Source organism: Scatophagus argus, chromosome 11 (genome assembly GCF_020382885.2).
Source record: "Scatophagus argus isolate fScaArg1 chromosome 11, fScaArg1.pri, whole genome shotgun sequence".
Classification (NCBI taxonomy): Eukaryota; Metazoa; Chordata; class Actinopteri; family Scatophagidae; genus Scatophagus; species Scatophagus argus.
The window spans coordinates 15,629,448-15,651,842 of record NC_058503.1 but is presented as its reverse complement, the minus strand read 5'-3'; the positions used below and the strand labels follow the sequence as shown (position 1 = coordinate 15,651,842).

The following is a 22,395-nucleotide window of genomic DNA, read 5'->3' as shown; positions in this document are numbered from 1 at the left end:
AAAAGTCCAGCGACATAGACAGTAAAACCAAAAAGTACAAAAAGCACAAGAATTCCTATGTGCCTGGACTGGTTTGTTTGTGCACAAATGGCAAATATCTAAAATAAAAATCTTGAATCTTGTAAAACAACTTGCAAGAATGAAAAAATATCTTGATGTTGATATTTTTCATCTTCTTGTTCCATATCCCGCTGAAACGAAAATCCCATGTTACCCCCCCCCCCCCCCCCCCCGACACCCCATCACACTGAGCCAATCCAGAGAAAGACTACATCCAGAGCCCCTTCTTGAAAAAACGCAAATACCGTAAATATTTGATGATTGATATATATAATTCAAGTCCCTATGTGATGAATTATGCAATGTCTGGTGGGATTTGATGAATATTTGTCTTTGTTACTGATAGCTCTCTCTCTCTCTCTTCCACATCCGACTACTGCACAAGGTCCTGTGTGTTTGTATGTGGAAGGAAATGATAAAATAACATCATGTTCACACGGAGTATGTGAGTTTGGGGAGTCAGTACACATTTCAGAAGTAATAGGATTAGTTATGACTCCTGTGGAGCAGCAATTTGTACTCCACATACAGTACTACATACACATTAAAAAAAAAAAATAAGCAGAAACACTTCTAATTATTTCCCAAACCAACTTTTTTATTCTACTTTCTAAAATCAGGATGTTTTTATTCTCTCCAGTGAAACATCAGAAACTTCACAAAGGTGTTTGTGTTCCCCTTTGACTATAGAAGCTAATAGAGCTGAGAACAAAAAAAAAAAGGACAGTGTCAACAATTTTCTGACATTTCACATCTGTTCTGCAGGGATTAAAAAAAAATCCATTTCAGGTTGTTATTTACTGAAGGTGATAGCAAAGGTAATGGCCTCGCAGCTTTTATCTTTGTCGCGACGCTTTGTGTTTTCCTCTCAGAGAAAGCGACATTTAATGGGACTGGTTAATTAACAGCTGTATAAAACGCAGTGGCAGCAAGCGAGAAAATACGCTGCTGAAATGGGAAGTGACAGAGGCTCAGATAGAGCTGTGAGAGACACTGTGAGAGAAATCAGCTCAGTGAAGCAGCTGAGTGCTGCGGAGAATTGAATGAACTGAACAGCTGAGGATACGCGCACACACACACACACACACAGAGTACAGTCTGGTAATGGTTAGGGGTTATTAGCAGGTCAAGATGAGTCAGGAGAAGGTCAGGAAGGAAACCACATTTTTGTTATGCAAGATGATCTGAAGAGGCAGTGTGTGTTTAGATGACTTTTATGTGTGTCTTCCTTCTAATGTCAGTTGGTATATATTACTGTATTTTGTATATATGTGAATATTGCCTGTGTTGTTTGTGTGTGTGTGTGTGTGTGTGCTCACAGCGGTCCACCCATCATATGTCTGACTTAATGTGCCACCTGATCCAGCCCAGCCCTCAGCCCCTGAAGTCATTACACACTGCTATCCAATCCCTCAACATTTCCCAGTCAGCCCTCTGGTGTCTTAGACACGTGTGAGACCCCTAATGTGCACATGCACACACACACACACACACACACACACACACACACACACACACACATTGTCTTAGTACAAGAATATTAGTAATGGTGTAAGGGGTTAATTTTTCATCTTTTCAAAAATATTATTAGTTATTTTTGGAAATTGTTTGTTCTTTGACTTTGCCATTTCAGATTTTCAGATTTCTGATTTGGCGCTTTTGTGATTCAACCTTTTTATTTGGATTGATGATTATACTTAGTACGTATTTATTGTATGATTTGAGCATCAGGACTGATCAGACCATCAAGTTGGAACAAGTGTGTTCCAGTTTGAGCATGTTGATGCTGACAGCAGGAAATAAAACCATTACAGCATCCACCGATTGTTCTTGTAAAGATGATTATAAACATGTTTGATTTTTGATACTGTAACTGTCACAGTGCTAGAAAATTACTTCAAGAACTGTTTGAAGATGAAGAGAATGTGATACAACAGCGCAGTGTGCCGTGGGCAAAAATGATTCCTATAATCCAGGCAGGTCTGCAGTTCACCTGAAGTTCACCTCACTTTTACAAAGTTCACATCTTCAACTCTCGACCCTCGCTCCATCTCCCTTTGCACTTCCTCATCAAATCTTAATGTTTTTCCTCCATTTCTGCACTATAAACTATAAAGACAAACTGATTTATGATTGATCTTCAGATACACTTTGAGGTTTGCCTATAATTTGTATGTGTTGGTGGAAATAATTATTTTGTGTAAGGCGTCTCAAGGTTTGATCTGAGGAAAACAGATAAAGTTAATAAGAGCAGATTGCGCTTCATTAGCTGCTTGTCATTTCATGCCTACCTGAAATGAAAACAAGCACACGCTGATTAGCCTCAGGTGTCTCCCATGACAGGATATAAGCATTAGTTATTTGATTTGATTTGTGGAGAACTGTGTCAGAAGGCTCATTAAAACATTGGCCTTTATGTCACTGCTACTACTGTTGTCATGTAACTCATAGCTGCTCTTGCCAAATTTGTTCAAATCCCCAGTATATGAAGTGATGCAAACATCTTTCAAACCTCCTTGTGCCTATGCAGCGTTTACAAATGATCTCCCGGTTGTATAATGTGGCAGTTCCACTTGTTTCGTGTCTACATTTTGGCTCATTACTTGCACTGTTGCACTGCATTTCCTGGAGATTGCTTTGGCAATCATTTTCGTTTTGGCATTCTTACTATTTCTTCCCCCAAGGATGCGTATTCTGTAGAAAAACTACCATGTTTTCCCCAACTGCTACATCCATCCTTCCTGCCCTCTTTTACTATTCACTCTCATCTCCTGTAGAGCTGTCTCTTCATCCGGCTGCCAAGCGAGACACACACACACTCTACCCTGAATAGACTTGAAACCAAATTTATAAATGTTAATATAGGGAGGTCACCCTTTACACAGTGAGAGAAGAGAAGAGGTCTGGAATGTGAGAGATACTGCTTCAGTGTCGCTGGACCTTCTCCTGTAGGACAAACGTGAAGAACAAGTCAAACTACCTGAAGCTCCATCCTGAGGGACATGTCTCCTGTTATTTCGTTCTTTTCACCTTTGTAGAGTTTCACATCGAAAAATGAACTAAATGCACTCATAATACTTAAAACCACTTTATATTGCAGCGCCTAACATGCGCTCCTCCTCGCTTCTCAAAGGTCAGTCTCCGCCCCTTTGTTAAACCCACCAATCAGAGTAGCTCGGGCCGCATGATTAATGAACCCTACGTGGGTCGTGACCTTTTCCTAAGTAACCGCAGAGATAAAAGCAGTGTGGGTGTGTGAGTTGTACAGGTGTAATAGCCAGGGAGGTGGCGGAGTCCATGACTTGATATATGGGGAGCAATGCCTGGAAGAGAGCTCACCTTCCTAGTACATCAAGATAGATATGTAGCATTGGATGACTGTGTGTGTGTGTGTGTGTGTGTGTGTGTGTGTGTGTGTGTGCGTGTGTGACAAATGAGAGCAAATTGAACAAATGAGAGCCGAAGATGTCATTCAGTCAACAGCAAGGCTATGCAAACCAGTCACACTCAACCACACATGCTGCTCTCTCGCTCTCTCTCTCTCGTACACACACACGCGCGAGTGCGTGCTTGCACTGTGCGCGCACACACACACACAGCAAGCATGAACCATCATTAGCATTTCAAAGTAACAAGGTGCAAGGGGGCACAAAATTATGCATTTTGCGCACTTTGAAATGGAGATTTGCTTAAAGACTGGAAAAATACTGTTTACTTTTCCCAAAGAGAGGATTTGAAATGGTCCAGATTATTTCCACTGTATCATCAGTGCCAACACACAAACGCTCGCTCATTCAGTGACTCAGTGGATGACTGACAGCGTCACAGGAGCAGATCAGATCATGTTTATGTTGTTTGGTGTTAAGCTAGTTAGTTTTACCCTTGCTTTTATATTCACAAACACTAGCAGGTTTTTATCTCCACAGCAGAATTACAAAGAGGCTGTGCCATCAGTTTCCTTTGTTGACCTCCCAGTAGATATGTGGTTTTAAGTCTTAAACATGTAAACCCAACTTGCTTAAGGTCTAAAACTCAAAATGTTCCTGATTGGAATAGAAGTCAAAGATCACACACACACACATACACACACACACCATAAACACACCAGAAGAGAGAAAAAGTACATTTTGGTATAAATGAATTTCCTTTGGTCCATGACAGCTTTGTGACTGCTGACTGTCAAGTCATTCTTTTGCTCTCAGAGATTATTATTCTTCAGCCATTTAAAAAATGGCAGACCAGGCTTCGAAGTCATCTGGGATGAAGTGAGATGATGAGACAAAAAACAGATTCCTGGAAGGTTTTTTGACTTTCCTAGTTTATCAGTATCTCTCCCTTGTTTTTTAATAAAGATGACACAGTATTAGTCAGATTCCTAAAAAGAGAGATGAACCCGTGTAAATGTGTGTTCTTCTGTACTATGTATAAAAATGTTATGTCATTTAAGCCAAATTTTAAACAAATATTTTGTGGTACATTTTTTGCAGGCAAAGCTTCGTCCAGCTTTACTTCTGTTTTCTCACGGCAACATAACTGTGGAGATTTATGTTGGTCATGTTAAAAAATCTTTATCCATCTTTCTATTCTTACAGAACATCTGTGTTATACATCTGAGATACATTTCAAGCAGCTAGCGATCCAACACAAATGTGCCGAAGCACTTCAGCCAGGGTTGGTGTCTTTGTGCTTTATAAATGTTTTTTGCCAAAAGAGAAATGTCACCATGTTTTCATATATGAAGCTGTCTCCGTAAAATAAACTCCTCCAGATAAAGTGTTCCCATTGGCTGTATTAATTAGTAGATTTGCTCAGCTGAGAGTACCCACCCCACCCCCACCCACCCACCCACCTCGTGGTTCTGCTGTAATGAAGTGTTAAATTAACAACTGCAGGCAACCTATATAGTTCATGCTATTAATTAATCGCACGTACAGTACATAAGAGGTGTGCCTTTATGGCAGATAAGAAATAGATCTTTCTTACATCAGCTATTTTGGCTTGAGGGACGTGCAAGACTTTTCACAGCGGGCATCATAACTTGCCACAGAAGGAAAAGCACTTATGTTACTAATTATATTACTGAAATTTTTCTTCTATGGAAAAATGCAGGCGTTGTCATTATTAGTAGTACTTTTTTAGTTAAAACTGTACTTCACAAAAGTGGCCCTCTGGTGAAGTGAGGGCGTCTGTCCTGAGCATGTCAGTCCCTGGTTGTAGAAGACAGAAGATAATCAGTTGGCGGCTTATCATTTGATGAAGATTGTCTTCTTGCTCTCAAAAACGGTACAGTTCAGGCTTCATTACTCCGGAGGCTGTAGCTGACAAAGAGTAGCTAATAGCATGGAGAAATCTACTTAGCTGAATTGTCTTCGAAATAAATCAGTGTAATCCACGTCGGTTGTCTTCTACTCTACATTAAACACCTGATGGTCTGCTGACCATGCACTGCATCTTAACCGTTGTGTGTAAAAATGTAGACTTTGGCAGCTCATTTTAGCTTGTGTTGAATTTAGTGGAACACCCAGACAGGCAGAAAGAAATTGTTAAATGTTATTTTATCGGTGTTTTACCCACAAGCAAGACAGGAATGCAATTGTCGAATTTTTGCAGTGGACTGCGGCAGGGTTGGAGGAAAGTGTTAACTCACCGAGGAAGATTGTGTTGGCTTTTGAATTGTGTGCTGCAGAATGATCTCTTTATGAAAACAGCGATTGGTTTTCGGGTGTTGCTGAAGGTTCGATTTCAGAAAGAGTGATGCATGAAGTTGGATTTTGATTGTCAGCCTCATTCACCTGTTTTAACATCTCTCACACTACTGGGTTGTTGGATTCTATGTTGGTCATACCTTTAGGCTGCCCATGTGCATGTCAATCAGGAGTGCTTTATCAGAGTTATTCTGTGCAGCAGCACTCAAAGAGATTGTGCTGTTGCATACATTTGCATAAATAAATTCTCCCTGAGTGAATCTGACTACATCAGTGTGGTTTTCCTTAGCCACAGTGACGCCTACTTAACTCACTCTTAAATAAGTTATTAAAGTAATTATAGGTTTAAGGGCTGGGAAACAAATGTGAAGAAACTTAGGTGATAGTACAGTAGAGGAAGAGGTGCTATGAGGATTAAGGGTACCGGGGGAGAAATGAACCTCGGAAATTGTTCCTCGGTGTCGGGAACATTTTCAGTCGCTCTCTTACTGTCTCTCTTCGTCGTGTTCCCAGTGATGTAAGGCTCCCAAGTCTGCTGTTAAGTCTCAGTAAAAGTCGACCTCTGTGCTTGTGGGGTGAATTTAATCCACCCCCACCCCCACCCACCCCCGCATGGCCTTTCAGTCTGCAGGATACCTGAGCACTTGATACCAGACCTAATCAGGCATGTTGCATAATTGATCATTTATTTTAATGCAGATATTTTGATGCCGAATAAGAGGAAACAGACAGTAAACTCTGTTTATGTTATCTATCTTATTTGCGCTTTAATCAAAAACTACAGCCTGAGGGCTTTTCCATGGCCAGCCACTGTAGCACTGATTTGTTCCAGATTGACGTAAAATGCACCAAACCCATCACATGAAAACATGGCCAGATATGATAATTACAAGCAACATGCGACATAAGGTATTTCTGTATGAATGACTGTTTATTATTAAATTCCTTCGTTTTTGAAGTGAGACTGAAAATTGAGAAACGGGCCAAGACAAATCAGGAAGAAATAAAATACACACAACTCCTCGGAGCAACAGGATGAGACAGAGCAGTAAGGAGGGTATGCAAGAGGGAGACGGAGACAGAGACAGGAGGAGGGAGAGGGAGACAGAGAGCGACAGGGGGAGGAAGAGATGTGACATGAGATAAGAGAGGGAAACATGCCAGGTGGAGCTGGGAGGAGGTGGAGGATGTAAAGACAAAGATATACAGGGAGGAGGTGTCGGAGGAGAAAGGAAGACAGACACTGCTGTCATCACGTTACTGTCAGCTGATTGGTCACTGCCAACAGCTCCCTCGCCAATCATCCTTGTTGTCAATGCGAGTGCGTGTCTGTCTGTGTGTGCGTGGCTGGATGGGTGGGTGGGTGTGTGTACCACTGGGTGTACTGTGTGAAGGACTGACATCATGGTGCAGAAATCTCTGTTTCAACAAGTACTCAGCGGAGAGCCTCAGGGTAGAACCTCAGTTTGTGTTTCCTTTGACTTCAGTGCTTGTGCACGTGTGTTGTGCACATGCTTTAGGTGTGTGTGTGTGTGTGTAGACTGTGTTCTCTCCCTGTGTTGACATTGAAGTGTCTTGGTTTATCTTACACTCTGTAAAGCTATACTCTTTCTGTTATGATTTTTTACGCTTCAGATTAGAAGTTTGTATTAGACTGCAGAGTTCAGTATTGTGGACCAGGCCTCGCTCATCTGTGGTGTCTGTCTGTGCAGACTCATTTTAATCCATCTCCGTCAGATGTCTGGACAGTTCAGTGGATAGAGAGTTCTGTCCACTTTAACCTTATCTAAATGGTCAGATGTGTCACTATCACTTATGTCTGGCCTATCTGGGAAACCTTGGGAGAAACAGTAACAGAAAGAGAGAAGCTGCATTTACATCTTAAAGACCTCGCCTGTGAGTAGCACAGTGTTCATAACATTCACATTCCAGACTATGTGCTTAATTTAAGAGGATCAACATTGCATACTATGTTCATGTTATATGGATTTTCTTTCTTATTTTTCATTCATTTATTTGTTTATTTTGGAGACTGGCACTAGAGCTGGGTGGTCACTTGAAATGATATTTATTGGCTTTCAGTGGAGTTATATCATGATGATAAGATCATTTTTTCAAATTTACATTCAGATTATCAATTCTGAGGAACCTAAATTAGTTATTTAACTTTTGAGCTTGGTTCGGTGCAGTTATTTTATATATGGACTGACATATCGTGATATACGGCAGTACTGAGAAATAGCCTTATCAAAGGGGACCTCATCAGGATTTCCACATCAGAAGCTGTTAGCAGGTTTTCGGTGTACTCCTTCATGTGGTTCAAGGATGTGTTCCCCGCTATCCAACAATCTGCGCTGGTTCAGGCTGAAGATGACAAGTTTCAAACGTTTTATTTCCAAATACTCACAGTGCTCACGTTTTTTGCTCAGCAATGGAGGATTTCCTCTTGACTGGAAGAGTAAATTAAAATTAGTGCTCAGTTGCTAAATTATTCATTATTTATGCACATCCATCCATCCACTCAGTGAACTACATGTTCAGGACTGCAGGGTGCTGGCACCTGTCCCAGCATGCACTGGGTGAGAAAGATCACCCATGAAAGAAGTGGTTAAGGTAATTTTTATCTAACTCTTGCAAGTGACATAAATACCTTCTAACGAATCCCTTGTGCAGAATGTATGAAGTCATATGCACTTTAGTTAGTCAAAGCCTTGAGACTTTATCAAATGTTATTTGTGTCCTTTTCCTTCGCTCGAACTCTCTGTGGTTTGTGTTTCTTTAGGCCCTGCTTATATCCTTTAAGCTCTTTATATCTGTGACTCTGATTGACATTTTTAGTACTCTTAACAACCGCCGACACGCTTCAGCAACCATCTGTCACTCAAAGCCCCCTGTCGCCACAGTAACAGGGGTCCAGAGAGGGGAGGGGACCAATAGAAAGGGCACATCCATGACAGCCTGTCACCCGCAACCTCACCTGCCCCCTGCATCTCTTCCTCTCTTCATGGCTAATTTTCCTCTGTCAGTCTTCCACAGGGGCTGAATTTAGAGGCTGTTGGAAATTTTCTGCAATCCTCAAGCCCTGCAGTAACGATCTTGTGTTGGAGTTTCTGAACTTGCACCAACCACAAAATTCACAAATTCAAATTAGCATCAGAGTTTGCGACACATCGACTGTAAAATAACACGTTTAAAGCAGCTAATCTATAAAGTGAATTTGAATGAGTTCTTTAATCACATATGAACAGAATCCTCCTTTTTCCCCCTTGGTTTATCCTCAGTAACCTCTCAAAAGGCATCCAAATGCAAATTGCACTTGATTATTTAATGTACATGGCTCAAATATTGCGCTAATAGAAACCTCATCTTATCAGTACTGTGAACTTCATCAAATGTTTGTCAAGAAATTTGACTGAGGACCAAAGTGTTGGACCAAGAGACTAACAGCCAACACAGTTTACTGACAACGTAAATAATACACATATTATTTATCATGCTGCCGTCATAGTAATCCAACTAATGGTACAAAAAAATAGCAAAATGCATTTCGATGAAACTGTGTTAATCCATTTCTTGTATGGTGGAGATAAATTGGCTTGCCTGGCACAAATTTGGCCTTTGACGCTGCAGCAGCATTTTTTGACTTGTTATTGAAAATTCCTTCAGTGGGTCTGAAATGTGTTCTTCTGAGCCTGTTTATAACATCATGATTTCATCTATTTCATCATTATATCATCTCTCCTGGCAATGTTTTTAGGATCAAGTGACCTTGTTCTCAGGTCTCTCAAGAGATACCTGAGAGCAAGAACATTCATCCAAAGGACAAATTCGGAATTTCATTAGCTGCCCATTACACAAAATGGCATTAAATGAATTCATTTGCATCAAAAACACTTTGTTTAACTGACAGTGCAGTTAAAAATGATTAAAATTTGTCACAAATGCATGTGGCTGATGTAGATAGAAGCCATCCCCGTGATAATCATCAGGTGGCGTGTCATGTTTTATGTTGCTTATTGCGTCATTTAATCAGCTGCAGGATTTGTTTAATGATGTAACAGCTTCAGTATAGCATAATGCGATCCGATACTGAAGACTGTCTGTCTAACTGCCTGTAAGCGTTCTGTGGAGTGTGGAGTTAATATTTGCATTATATTCAGTTTGCACGCTCAGTTTCCAGTTATTATCATACACTTGTGTTTTTATTATACTCTCACATAACTTTGATTGGATTCTAGGAATTCTTTTTGCCAGTAAATGCTAATTCTCTTCCCCTTTTCTCTTCTCTTCTCTTCTCTCTCTCTGTCTCGCTCTCTCTCTCTGTCTTTGTTTCAACATTTTGGATACTCGATCAGGTAAGACATCCGTCCTTTTCACAGCTGCACTGGCACAGAACAGCTTGCATATTTAACAAACGCTGCTGTATGTGTTTTGTTTCTTTGTTTCTTTTTGTTTCTTTTTTTTTTTTTTTTTTTTTTCTGTTACATGCCCATGCTTTCTCTCACAGCTCAGATGGAAATGAGTACTATGAATATGCATGAAATCCCCAAGCTTCATTCTACTAGAGTTTGCTGTCGCTACTCCTTCCCATTTCGCGGCCTCTCTTCTCTCTTCTTCTGTCACTGCGTCTTTCTCAGTCGTTCACTCAGTCAAATACCCTCGATACACGAAGCCTGACATTAAGTCATGAAAGTACATCGTGGACGGCATTCACAAAGAATACTCAATGTGAAGATGAAAGTTTATGTGACATTGTGCAAAAGTCTAAGGACAGATCAAAGATAACTGTGTGTGTGTGTGTGTGTGTGTGTTTGTATATGCGTGAACAATTATAATTCAGTTTGACACTTTGTCTCAGGGTGCAGCAGTCATTTTGTGTTACTTCTCGGCCCCTTGTAGCATCACGCCCGCATATTCCTCCTTCAGGAACATATGCTATTATGTAATTTGATCTGTAATGCATCACATGTACACTATTTAGACACCAACAGGTTTACACCAACTTTAATAACATTGCATTCTGAATACACAGAGAGCTTTGCAGGCATAACAGCTTCCACTCTTCTGGGAAGGCTTTCCACAAGTGTTTCTGTGGAAATTTTTGCCCATTCATGCAGAAGAGCATTTGTGAGATCAGACATCAATGTTGGACATAAATTCTGGCTCGCAATCTCCGTTCCAGTTCATATCATAGGTGTTGGATGGAGTTGAGGTCAGGACTCTGTGTGGACCAGTCAAGTTCTTCAAGTTGTAGAGGTTTCTAGAAAGAAATCATGACCTGATTAATTAAGATAATCCACAGACCTTACTGTGAGCAGTTTTATTTTAGAACTACTTTCCATAATGACCATAAAAATGTCAAGTAGAAGGGTCCTTATCATTTCTTTAAACATCAACAGATTATAGGCAGATTTCTGTGATATTTTCCCAAGGATGTTTTCATTTGGGACATGTCATGAGCTTTCCTTAAGATTAAAAGTGGAAGAGGGTAGAAATAAAGAGGAAGACGAGTGAGAGGAGAGTACAGAAGTGCGGCACCTCAGCTAAGCTGGAGTGATGGGCTGAAACGGTGAAGAAAGAGAGGAGACACAGAGGAGGAGGAACGAGGGAGTGATGGAGAGGTGAAGACAAGGTTGAGATGAATGAACTCCTGGTAGCTGCTGGCTAGACTCGTGTATGTGTGCGTGTTTGTGTGTGTGTCCGGGTTTAAACACTGCGAGTGGTGTTGTGTTTCTCATCTTCCTCCTTCTCAGAAACTGCCAGTTAGTGTGTGTGTGTGTGTGTGTGTGTGACTCCACTCCACTTCACTTGAGGTGTGTGTTATATCATGAATTATAGATGGAAATTGGATCAATAGTGCACTGAATTACTGCCAGACAGCCTGTGTGTGTGTGTGTGTGTGTGTGTGTGTGGATGTGCTGATGTCTGCAGCGTGGTGGTATGTTGACATAATTTGTTGTTAACATTTTGTATATTCAGAAGAATGCAGCTTATTATCATTTACTGATTCCCCCACTCGTGGAAGAGTTTGTGTGTGTGTGCGTGTGTGTGCGTGTGTGTGTGTGTGTGGTATTTATATTTTTTCTTCCATTTTTACTTAAATTATTTAAAATAAACACTCAGCAAATTAACATTATCAGGCAATACCTTTCTATCAGTACATGAATGAATGAGTGTGTGTGTGTGTGTGTGTGTGTGTGTGTGTGTGTGTGTGTGTGTGTGTTTGTGTGTGTGTGTTTGTGCTGTACGTGAGTGTCTGCTCCAATAAAAAAAAAAAGCACAGCATGATAGAATGCCCCTCTCACAGCAGAGTGGAAAAAGACCTCTGCAGATTTACTATGCTATTACCACACACACATACACACTCTTTCTCTCTCTCTTCCACACGCGCGCACACACACACACACACACACACACACCTGGTGAGGGAAAAAAGTTGTAATGGCCCAATGCCCCTCCAAGGACGGGGTGAGAAAGCGAAGAGTGAGCGGAGTAATCACAGTTAAAGAGAGAGAAAGAGAGAGAGAGACTGTGTGTGTGTGTGTGTGTGTGTGTGTGTAGAGAGAGAGGTGAATAGATGGACTACAGGGGACAGAAAATGGTTTGGTGCTAGGAAAATGGATGGGGCTATGAGCGGAGTGGAACATCCTGTCCCATCTACCATCCTTCACACACACACACTCACACACACTGGCTTGGCGTGGGAATGTTAGTGTTGCTGAGCAAAAGATTGGACAGATGAGTAAACCCAGGATACTGAATGTGCTCCAGCGCTCCAAACAAGACCTTTAAGTTCCTTTAATTCCTTTTTCCCTCCTAAGCTCTAACTGTGTGATGATATTTTGTAGTTTTCTTTGACTTTTGTTTCCGTTTGTGCACTGGCTTCATTTGTTATCACTGCAGAGACACACACACACACACTGGAGGCGTGTGTATGCAAGTCTTGTAACATATTGGGCTCTATTTTATTGTGCAGGTGTACAAAATGCAATGTGCAGCAACCTGAGGATCACTGAAGAAACGCTATAATCTCCCAGTCGACTGGTCGATTTATTGGTCGCTACGTTCTGGCTCGACCAAATTTCTGATTTGTTTGCCATGTTAATTTCATCAGGAGGAAAGTACCAAGTGCTAATGGGGGTCTGTCTGCCAGTCTGTCTTCAGAATACCCTCCTTGTTTTCAAAATTTTGGATTAGTCCAACCCACTAGAGACAGATAGATTGAAGAATGTAGTAGAAGAACTAGGTCCGGTGCTTTGAAGAGTATTTATTTGATTTTGAGCGTTTCATTTACAGCCAGTCCTCCTCTTCCATGTCAAAGACATCGGCAGTGTGGCAGCATTTTATAAAAATAGATAACGGAAAAAAGTCGAACGTAAAGTTAGCAAGCAACAGTTTGCATATCACAGCTCGACTACAAACATATCACCTAAAAACGGTAACCTAACTTGTCTGCCTTAGGTTGCTGCGTCCATTTTGAGTATAATGAACATATCAGAACTGGCATATTTCAATGTTTTAGTCTAATAATCGTTTTATAACTGCAGGTGCAGTTATAGTGTCTGATAGTGTCAATTATTATAACATGACAAGAACAGTTGTCTAAATATTCCTTAACAGTTGTTGTGCTGATATCACTAGTTGACATAGTGTATTTTCGTGTTTAATTAATCCTAACCCCCCATATTAGTCAATTTTAGTTGAAATGAGGGCTTCAGTCGACCAAGAATGTCTTTGGTTCATTGCAGTCATACACTGAAGTTCTTCCTTCACCTGCTACTTTGGTATTTAGGTGATTCTTCTCTTTCCACAGTATGAAACATCAGACAAAATCTTGTAATCGTTCTTGGCATTTATCCTCTCAGAATATTTGGATGCTGTATGTTCATATTTGAAGAATGTTAATTTTCTTCTAAGAAAACTTTCCACTGGCACCCAAAACTGTCATCAGTGTATCATGGCAGGCCAGCGCGGGATGAAAGTGGTGGATGTGATTGATGATGATTTGTGTAAACACCTGGGATGCAAGAGTGCCACAAGTGCAAGCCTTTAGTATACTGGGCAAAGATGCTATTGCTCCAAATAAAGTTTTGTTACTGTAACTTAACTCATCAAAACAATCTTCACATGTCTTTGAACCAACCATATGAAGATTTGGCAGACAGTGAAAAGTCACTAGCTTTGCAAAGTCAGTCCAGTTTTCTTAAGCTCCATTTTCTCCAAAACCTTGACTGGGAATACAGTGAGACCAGCAGCTGTAAGGGGAAATCGACCTTAGACGGTGACAATGAGGAACTGCATCCTTTAAACTGAATGAACATGTACTTAACTAGAAGCAGACCTTGAAGGCAGGCCAGTGAGTGATGTCTGTCTAGTCAGCTGGTCAAACGTTGATGCCCACAGACAGGGAAACCTTATGAGACTGAAAATTAAAAAATCACTTCTGATTTTATTTCAGCTCTCTATAGATCTGAAGCCTAAAATGATGCTTTGAGCCGCGTTGACGCTTGATTAAAGTTGTAGCTTTTTTATTGGACGAGTAGTGAAATGAGCCCTGATGTTCCGATATGGCAGATTTTTGATCCTTTTCGTCTTCTTCGGATGACATGTTCTGTCAAAATGTTTATTCCAGATAACGTGCAGGTAAATAAAACGATGTGTGGATGTGTAGTGCAGGATAGCAGCACCTTCAGATCTGTGTCTCCTTCTGCCAGAGCAGCAGCACCAGCGATGAGACCGTTTCCAGTTATAGTTCAGTCAGATGTTCGTGAAAGGCAGGGTGACTCCTGGACCAGTGGAAACTATATTGCAGTGGGCAAATATAAAGCGTCAACTGGTGCAGCATAGTGTCAACGAAGACAAAGCTACATTTATTTACTTTATTCTTTTAGTCATTAAAATGACGTCAGTAATGAATTGAAAGATAAATGCAGAGGCAGAAAACAAATAAACAGGCAAAGAACAAAATGGCAAGCTCATTCAAACAGAATGAAAACAAGAATAAAGTAAGAGTTTGCTCTCTGAGCCAGAAATATTTTCTGCAGCTGTTATCTGCTGCCGCTCACTAAATTTTTTTGTTATTGGTCACACCAGTGCAATGACCGCCAAGCAGTAAATCCTCATTCTCCTCAAAATATAGCCCCAACCATAGCCACCTCCATTTCACACTCCATGACGTCTCTCCTTTTGAGTCACACTGTTCTCTGTTCTCTCTTGCAAATAAATAAATAGATTTACGCATATGAATAGATTTATATGCAGATCTGTGTTCACAGAAACTGACTGACACAGAAGCTAATGCAACGTCACGTGATTAGTGGATGCAGTTTGTGCAGTTGAAAAATTTGATGGTTGTTATATGCTGCAATTAGCCTTTCCTTTGGTAGAGTGTGACGTTGGATTACAGCCTCCAAGTAAAGTAAGTAATATCAGTGTATCGGAGCTGTGTCTTTATGATAAAGGGCCTCAGGGGATTTGCAGTACAGCTGCAGTGGCTGCAGAAAGATTACAGCCTCACGGTCGAGGTTATTAACTCTTCCCAAGGTGCAGCACAACACCAGCAGCTGTCTCAACTAAGGAGGTTGTTGAGGTTGTATATCCTTATTAGACCCGGTGCAATCTTGTTAAATATAAGGCAGTGATACTTACAAGTATTTACAATTTATTCAAACAGAGATGTCATATTTGAAAGAATCCCCAAGAGACTCAAAAGAGTTGAAATAAGTAACTTATTTACTGATTTCATATTTCATCTTCGTTTTGTCTGTTCTCAGTACAGATGATGAAGCCACTGGCTTTTAGACGTTTCCTGTGTGATATACGGTGACAGCGACATCACTGTCTGTTTTAACACACACACACACACACACACACCTACACACAGCATAATGAGAAACCATTTAAAGATACTGGTGTCTGGGTGGTCTGGGAGAACAGTGCGGTTCACCTGGTATGATTATAGACAGTCACTAAATTTGGTGTTCAGTTGTCAGTCACACTTTGCAATTATAGACTGCATTTTTTTATTTAGTGGCAGTTCTTCTGTGGCTTCTTGTTTTTAACATCTCAACATTTTTAACGTAGAAAAACATTCCTCAAGCTGCTTTCACTACTGGAACTCGGGTTATGACTGTCCACAGTACTGAAATTTTGGATAAACCCTGTCATTATAAAATGTCCACAGTGACCAACTCATCAATCCATCAACCACTCCTTGTGTGTGTGTCTGTCTGTCTGTTTGTCATAGGGGCCTTGTTGAATGGAATGGAGCACACACACACACACACACACACACACTGAGAGACTTGAGCAGATGGGAATCTCAGTATTGGTTAATGGAAGGACTTGTGGGTTTGTGTCCATGTCCCCAAGAGCAGGGCACTCTCTCTCTTTCACACACACACACACACACACCTTCTGTCCATTTCAGAAATCCACAAACACTAATTACAGCACCACAGGGGTGAGAGAGTATTCTGAATAAGAAGACTGTGTGTGTGTGTGTGTGTGTGTTTTGGCTGAAGATAATATAGTGGCGCCGACAGGTACAACACTAAGAAACCCTTTTCACACATGTAGGATGCAACAATCCTGGCGTGGAATTCGTCGTTCACACGGTTCCACTCTTTTCACACATGAAGTGACTGTTCTGGATAGATTAGCTTCTCTTCTCACTATGGGGGCAGCGCAGCAGGAAAACACTGGAGATTTTGAAAGTAATGACACCGACACAGAGTGTTTCCAGTGATGGCTAGCAGGCAAATGGCTGAGTGCTGCTTCAACACCCCAACCAGATATCAAATGTCTCTCTACGCCATACGACTATAAATCGTCTCCTCACTTTCCTCATTGGATGCCTATTGGATGCAGCTTTACAGACAGCACCCGACTCAAAACAGTTCAAATTAACAAGACAGATAGTTTTCAGCTTTCATTTAATTTCCTGAAATACTCACTCGATGTTGCTTCTGCAGGTGAAGCAGTTTTTTTCCCGGATTGTTGTGCTGTATGAAGATAAATTAAAGCTGAAAACTACGATTGTGTGGAAAAAAAAAAAAAATGAAAGAAAGAAAAAAAATTATTCAAGGATAAAACAGCTGAAAATATATTTCTAATACAAAGTTGCAGCTGGAGTTTGTTTGCCTTCATGAAATGGTTTATTTAATTAATTTTATTTCCCTGTGCACCCTTTTATGATGGTGACACAGGAATCACTGTTATATTTATGCAGTATATAAATATATATAAATGTATAATAGTGTATGTTTGTATGCATACTGTGTACGTAAAGGCGTATCATTACACTTGTAGACCATTACAGCTTTGGGCATGTTGTAGCTGTTAATGTTGGTGCCTTATGTTCTCACTTTCACTGTCACGGAAGACTTACAAAAATGTTGCAATCTGTCAAATTAGCAAAGTGAATTTTCCTTTTTGTACCTAATGGCAACAAGTAAACTTTCCAGAACATTTATGGATTGGAGTGTCTGCGTTTAAGGGCCTTTACAAGACACTAAGCAACGCACCGACACTGCTCAAATAGCTCAACAAAAGAGTGAGTGTGAAAGAAAAGTCAAGATGAAGAGAAACTAAAGAGGGAAGCTGCCAACTGCAAGCTGTACATTCCTGTGTGTGTTCTAACATATTTTTGAAGTCATACAAATGTCTTTTTTACCTCTGGAATTCGAGGTTTAATCGCATTTGAAGAGCTGACAGCCCACTAAGGTTTCAGTGCATCTTCTGTTGCAGATATTCACCTTTAAACAAGAAGATGGTGTTTCTATTGGTGTGTGGTTTTTGGAGAGAGAAAATCCAGTAGTGGTTCACATGACATTTTTCATGTGTGTTGACCTGCGGTGACAGATGAGTTGTAATGGATTTTGTCACCTAACAACATCTGCACAACGACCGATCGGTTTTCTGCAACATCACGGCATCAAACAGTGGAACTGGCCCGTTGTTTCCCTTCAGGGAGGATTTTTTTTTTCCTTTTTAAAAAAATTGTCCTTCTTCATGCAGCTTGACGCTCCTGGCTCCCAGGCTCAGCGAAGAGTGAGACGGTGACCTGCCTCAAGGTGTGGGCGATGCTCTCAGCAGGGAGAGCTCCATCTCAGAAGGTCCTCCATGAGGCCCCTCCAGCAGCATCTGGGAGGTCACCACGGTCTGAAAAGAAATAAAGAAGGGGAATGAAAGTGAGAGGAAGGACAGACAAGGAGACTGCAAGAGAGAGAGAGAGAGGGGTGAATATAACAGAGAAGTGAGAGGTTAAGAAGGAATGAGGGAGAAGACAAAAAAGTTGCTTCTGTTCTACTTCAACTTTCCTCTCTTTCTTATCTTTTCTTCCCTTCATCTCTGTTATCAACTAGCAATCACTAAACAACAACGTCACCATATTATGGCAAATTACTAAGCAGTTACCATAAGAAAGCCTCACCAACTCTTGCCTGATCATGTCTTCATAGCTCTTCTGACTTATCCCTTCTTTAGTAGTTTCATCCCTCCTTCTTCACCGTACAATTACACATTAGTAATTATCAGAGTTATCATCCCTCTCACCCCTCTGATCTCACCTTTTCTGTGCAGAAGGACACACTTTAGCTGTTACTGATTGGCTGAAGTCGTGTCACGTGACACAGTCCAAGCTACGTTTTTTGTTTCCTGTTTACAAACACTAGATTTTCTTTTCGCGCACACGCAGAGTACACAGCTAGCAGACTGTGAGGAATTATTTACTGAATTTGACAAAACATGTATTGTATAAGAATGGCTGACCACACCTGTGAGGAAAGATCCATGTTGTTAGTTTAATACCCTAAAAAAGACCACAGCGAGTTGAAAGTAGCAACACTTTTCTTAACGTTATCCAGAGTGCTTTTCTGCGTGTGTTTGTTCGGCCACCATCCACCCATCCGACACACTCGCGCTGACCTCTGTGCAGTACAAAAAAATGTAGCGCTTTCTTCACTCACAAAAAATGTAGTCAGTGAATAAAATCCAGGCAGCAATAATGTTTCTTAGCATGATATAATTGGGGAAAGAAATTCACAGTATATAAAAGTAATTTTATGACACATTTTGGAAGTGGGGGAATTGAATCGTGGTCACGGGTCAAGAACTTGACTGCACAGCACCTCTGGGATGAACTGGAGCAAAGACTACGGCCTTATTGCCCAGCTTCAGTGCTTGACCTCAGCCTTGTGGATGAATGGGAGCAAATCCCTGCAGCCAGGTGTCAAAATCTTGTGGAAAGCCCCAAAGTGCACTTTTCTCTTCAAACCACATATGTAAGCTTGACTTCTCCCAGTTTTAACTAGGTCAGGAAAAGACGATAAAACTTTACATCCGAGGCTGTAGTACTTGCTGTTGGCTTTTATTTCTAACTGTTAATGTTACTTATTGCAAACAAAAATGTATTAAATTACATGCAGACTTTATCCAGCACAAGACACTTGACTGTGTCAGTGGGCTCACCTATGGCTGGAGTACCTGCAGACTTTGCCTGCATACTTCTGGTCATGCGTTGTTGAAGTTTAGTAGCATTTTTGGTGGAATTCACACTTTTTTGTGTGTGTATGTATGTGTGTGTTTGTGTGTGTCTGTTTCCTTGTGTTGCGTCACAACTGATCTCAGTACAGTCAGTAGAGCCTCTGGCTGTTCTTTTCAGTGTAACATCCGGGGAGAATCACTTTAAGTGCATAAGAAGTGTGTGCGTGTGTGTGTGTGTGTGTGTTGGCGTTATTGTAAACACTTTCTCTGGAAAGAAAAGTTGTTTTTCTTTCATGCACTCCCTCTTCTGTACACTGCTGTTTGTTTACCTGGATCTTCTGTAAGATAAACTCCCTTTTAATACTTGTCTCCTTCAAGATCGTGTTCAGTATTTTAGGCATGTGCTGGTTGCAAGGTTTGTTTGTGTGTGTGGAGGAGAATATGAATAACCTATAGGTGTGATTCTGAATATCTGTGTGCCACTGGTTGCATGGAAATGTAGCTTTAATGTCACCCTCAGGTTAAAAAAACTGTATTAGCCTGTCGATTTGAACCTTTTATCGGAAAACGTCTAATCTCACCACATCTGATATGAACTTGAGCCATCTTAATTGCTCCCCTTGGCACAGTTTCCACTGTAAACATTTTTCCAGGTTAAAATGTGAAACCAGGCATCTACAACAGGTAAACAACAACATCAGGCTGAATATGAAGCCAGTCATTTCAGACCGTTGACTGTACATAAAGATGGACAACCGTAGAGCTCCTCAACAGTAAAGCCAAAAGTGTTTATGACTATTCTGAGTGGAGTATTGAGTAAAGGAGTGTGCTGTGCAGGTAGAGACAGAGCAGTAACTACATCTCTATTCAGGGAAAGCAGGTTGAACAGGTGGAGTGTTTTAAGTATCTGGGGACACAGATGGACACCTGCCTGTCCTTCCAAATGCACTCAGACTCAATCTACAATAAAGCACTCCAGCGCCTCCATCTTCTCGGGAAGCTAAAGAATTTCAATGTCAGGAAAAATATCTTAATCATGGTCTACCGGTCACTTATAGAATCCATTCTCACCTTTAACATCACATCCTGGTACAACTTCCTCACCAGTAAACAGAAAACAAAGCTCTCATGGATCACAGATCAAGCTGGAAAAATAACTGGCTCACCACAAACTCCACTGTCCCATCTGTATGAGCGATCAGGGTGGCTTTCCTGATCACAGAGGAACCCTCTCATCCCCTCCATCATTCTTTCAGTCTTCTCCCATCAGGCAGGAGATACAAAGTCCCACTGGCCTAAAAAGCAATCTATAAAAAAATCATTCATTCCAACTGCAATCCTAACCTAACCCTAACCCTAACCCTTTGTGCACTGGGACACACTCATGCTGGAGAAAGGGCCTTCAACAAACTGTTGGCACAAAGTTGGAAGCATAGCATTGTCCAAAATGTCTTGGTAGGTTGAAGCATTAAGATTACCCTTCACTGGAAGTCAGGGGGCGAGGCCAACCCCTGAAAAGCAGTCCTTATAGTGTAGCTATATTTCTACAGACAAACCAAACAGTGACTCTCAAAAGCACCTTTTGCGTTGTTTTTTCTTTTTTTGTTAGTTTTGTGCTATAGGTCATCATAGGTTCTCAGAAGTTGGAGGTGAGTTCAGAGACATTCAGTTGATCGTCATCAGGAACATCAGGTGACACACTCCACACTAGACCTTTCAAGGTGGGCACCTTAGACCAATGGAGAGTAGTGCCAGTGTTGGCTCTTTTTTTGCTTCTTTTTTTTATCACTTTTTTCTTAAACCAAATTTGATTTTTTTTGGCCGGTGGTTATAATATTCGGTTGCCAAGGGCTTCGGTCATTGTTGCATTTTCTGTTCCTTTCAATGACTACCTGTCCTGAAATTGAGAATAGTACCGGAGGCAGTACCTTGAACATAATTTACTAGAGGTTAGAATGTGCCCTTTAGGATATGCAGTGGTACATCTTCATCCTTTCATGTAGGACTAAAGGCAGGCTGGACACTACAATAGCTCTTTATCATCTTTTCAGAGACAAAGTGGTGTTACGAGACAAGACGCACTGGGGCTCGCTGATTAACATGCTTACCTCAGTAGATGTCTCTGCAACACAGTACAGATACGGATACGCATTAGCTGTTATTTTCCTATCAACTAAAATTCTTACATTTCTTACAATTCTTACTCCTTTTATATGAATTCAGTTCAATGCAACATTTTTATCATTTGGTACACAAGTATGGCATCATGTAAAGAAATGTGTTTGTGCAGGGTACATGGGTCAGTGCATGTCTGTCCTTGACATGTGATAAACAAGACACCACAGACCCGATTTTGATGATACTCGAGGGAAGTCATGCATCACACCACTCTGGCATTTTCAAAATTACTGTGTTTGGCCCAAGGTGGGAGCAGCAATTACCTGGCAAACATTTTAATAACCAGCCATATCTCACATAGTGCTGGGGGGAAATAAAACGAAACTTGGAACATGTATCCAACCGTCCACTCTCTACAAATCTGTCTCCAGGGCCAACAGTTTGCAACATACTGGATTTTCCACAGTTTTGAGTTTCTTTAAAAACCAGTCCCCCCCTTCCCATTTTTTTTCCCAAATGAAAATATGGATATGCTTCATTTATACCTTTCTTCAAATACTGGATATAAGAAATGTGAAAATGGAAGGAGAAAAGGAAAAATTCAAATAGACACATATGGTTACATAACAGGCTTGACTACGATCTGTTCCAGACATGGCACAAAAGACACACATTACAACTTCTTAATAGGAAGAAAATAATGAACTGCAGTTCTCTGTAAACTCAGGAAATTGTCATCCCCCAAGGTTTGCGAGGTGTAGTTATCTGGCATCGTTTCAGCACAGTGGCACGACTACTTGACAGCAATGCTTTTAATCCTCTGTAGAGGTACACTTAATGCTTGCAAGATTTATATGTTAAAAAAAAATACACCTGTCACCTAACCTCTTATGTTAATCACTATGTGGAGCTGCAGAACAGTACATCCTATTCTCACCAGGACCTGTTTTCTGGCATAGGGAAGATAACTGGGAGGTGATCTGCTCATCTGCTGTGCGAGTAGGATTGTGGGGGCAAAATACAGCGA

The 22,395-nt window shown here is 40.9% G+C and overlaps 1 protein-coding gene across 1 annotated transcript in view; it reads left to right on the top strand.

Moving 5' to 3' along the window:
* The window catches only part of LOC124067542 (E3 ubiquitin-protein ligase SH3RF3-like), an 83,032-nt gene that overhangs the window by 26,492 nt on the left and 34,145 nt on the right, over positions 1-22,395 (top strand). The gene's annotated exons all lie outside the window — the stretch shown is intronic.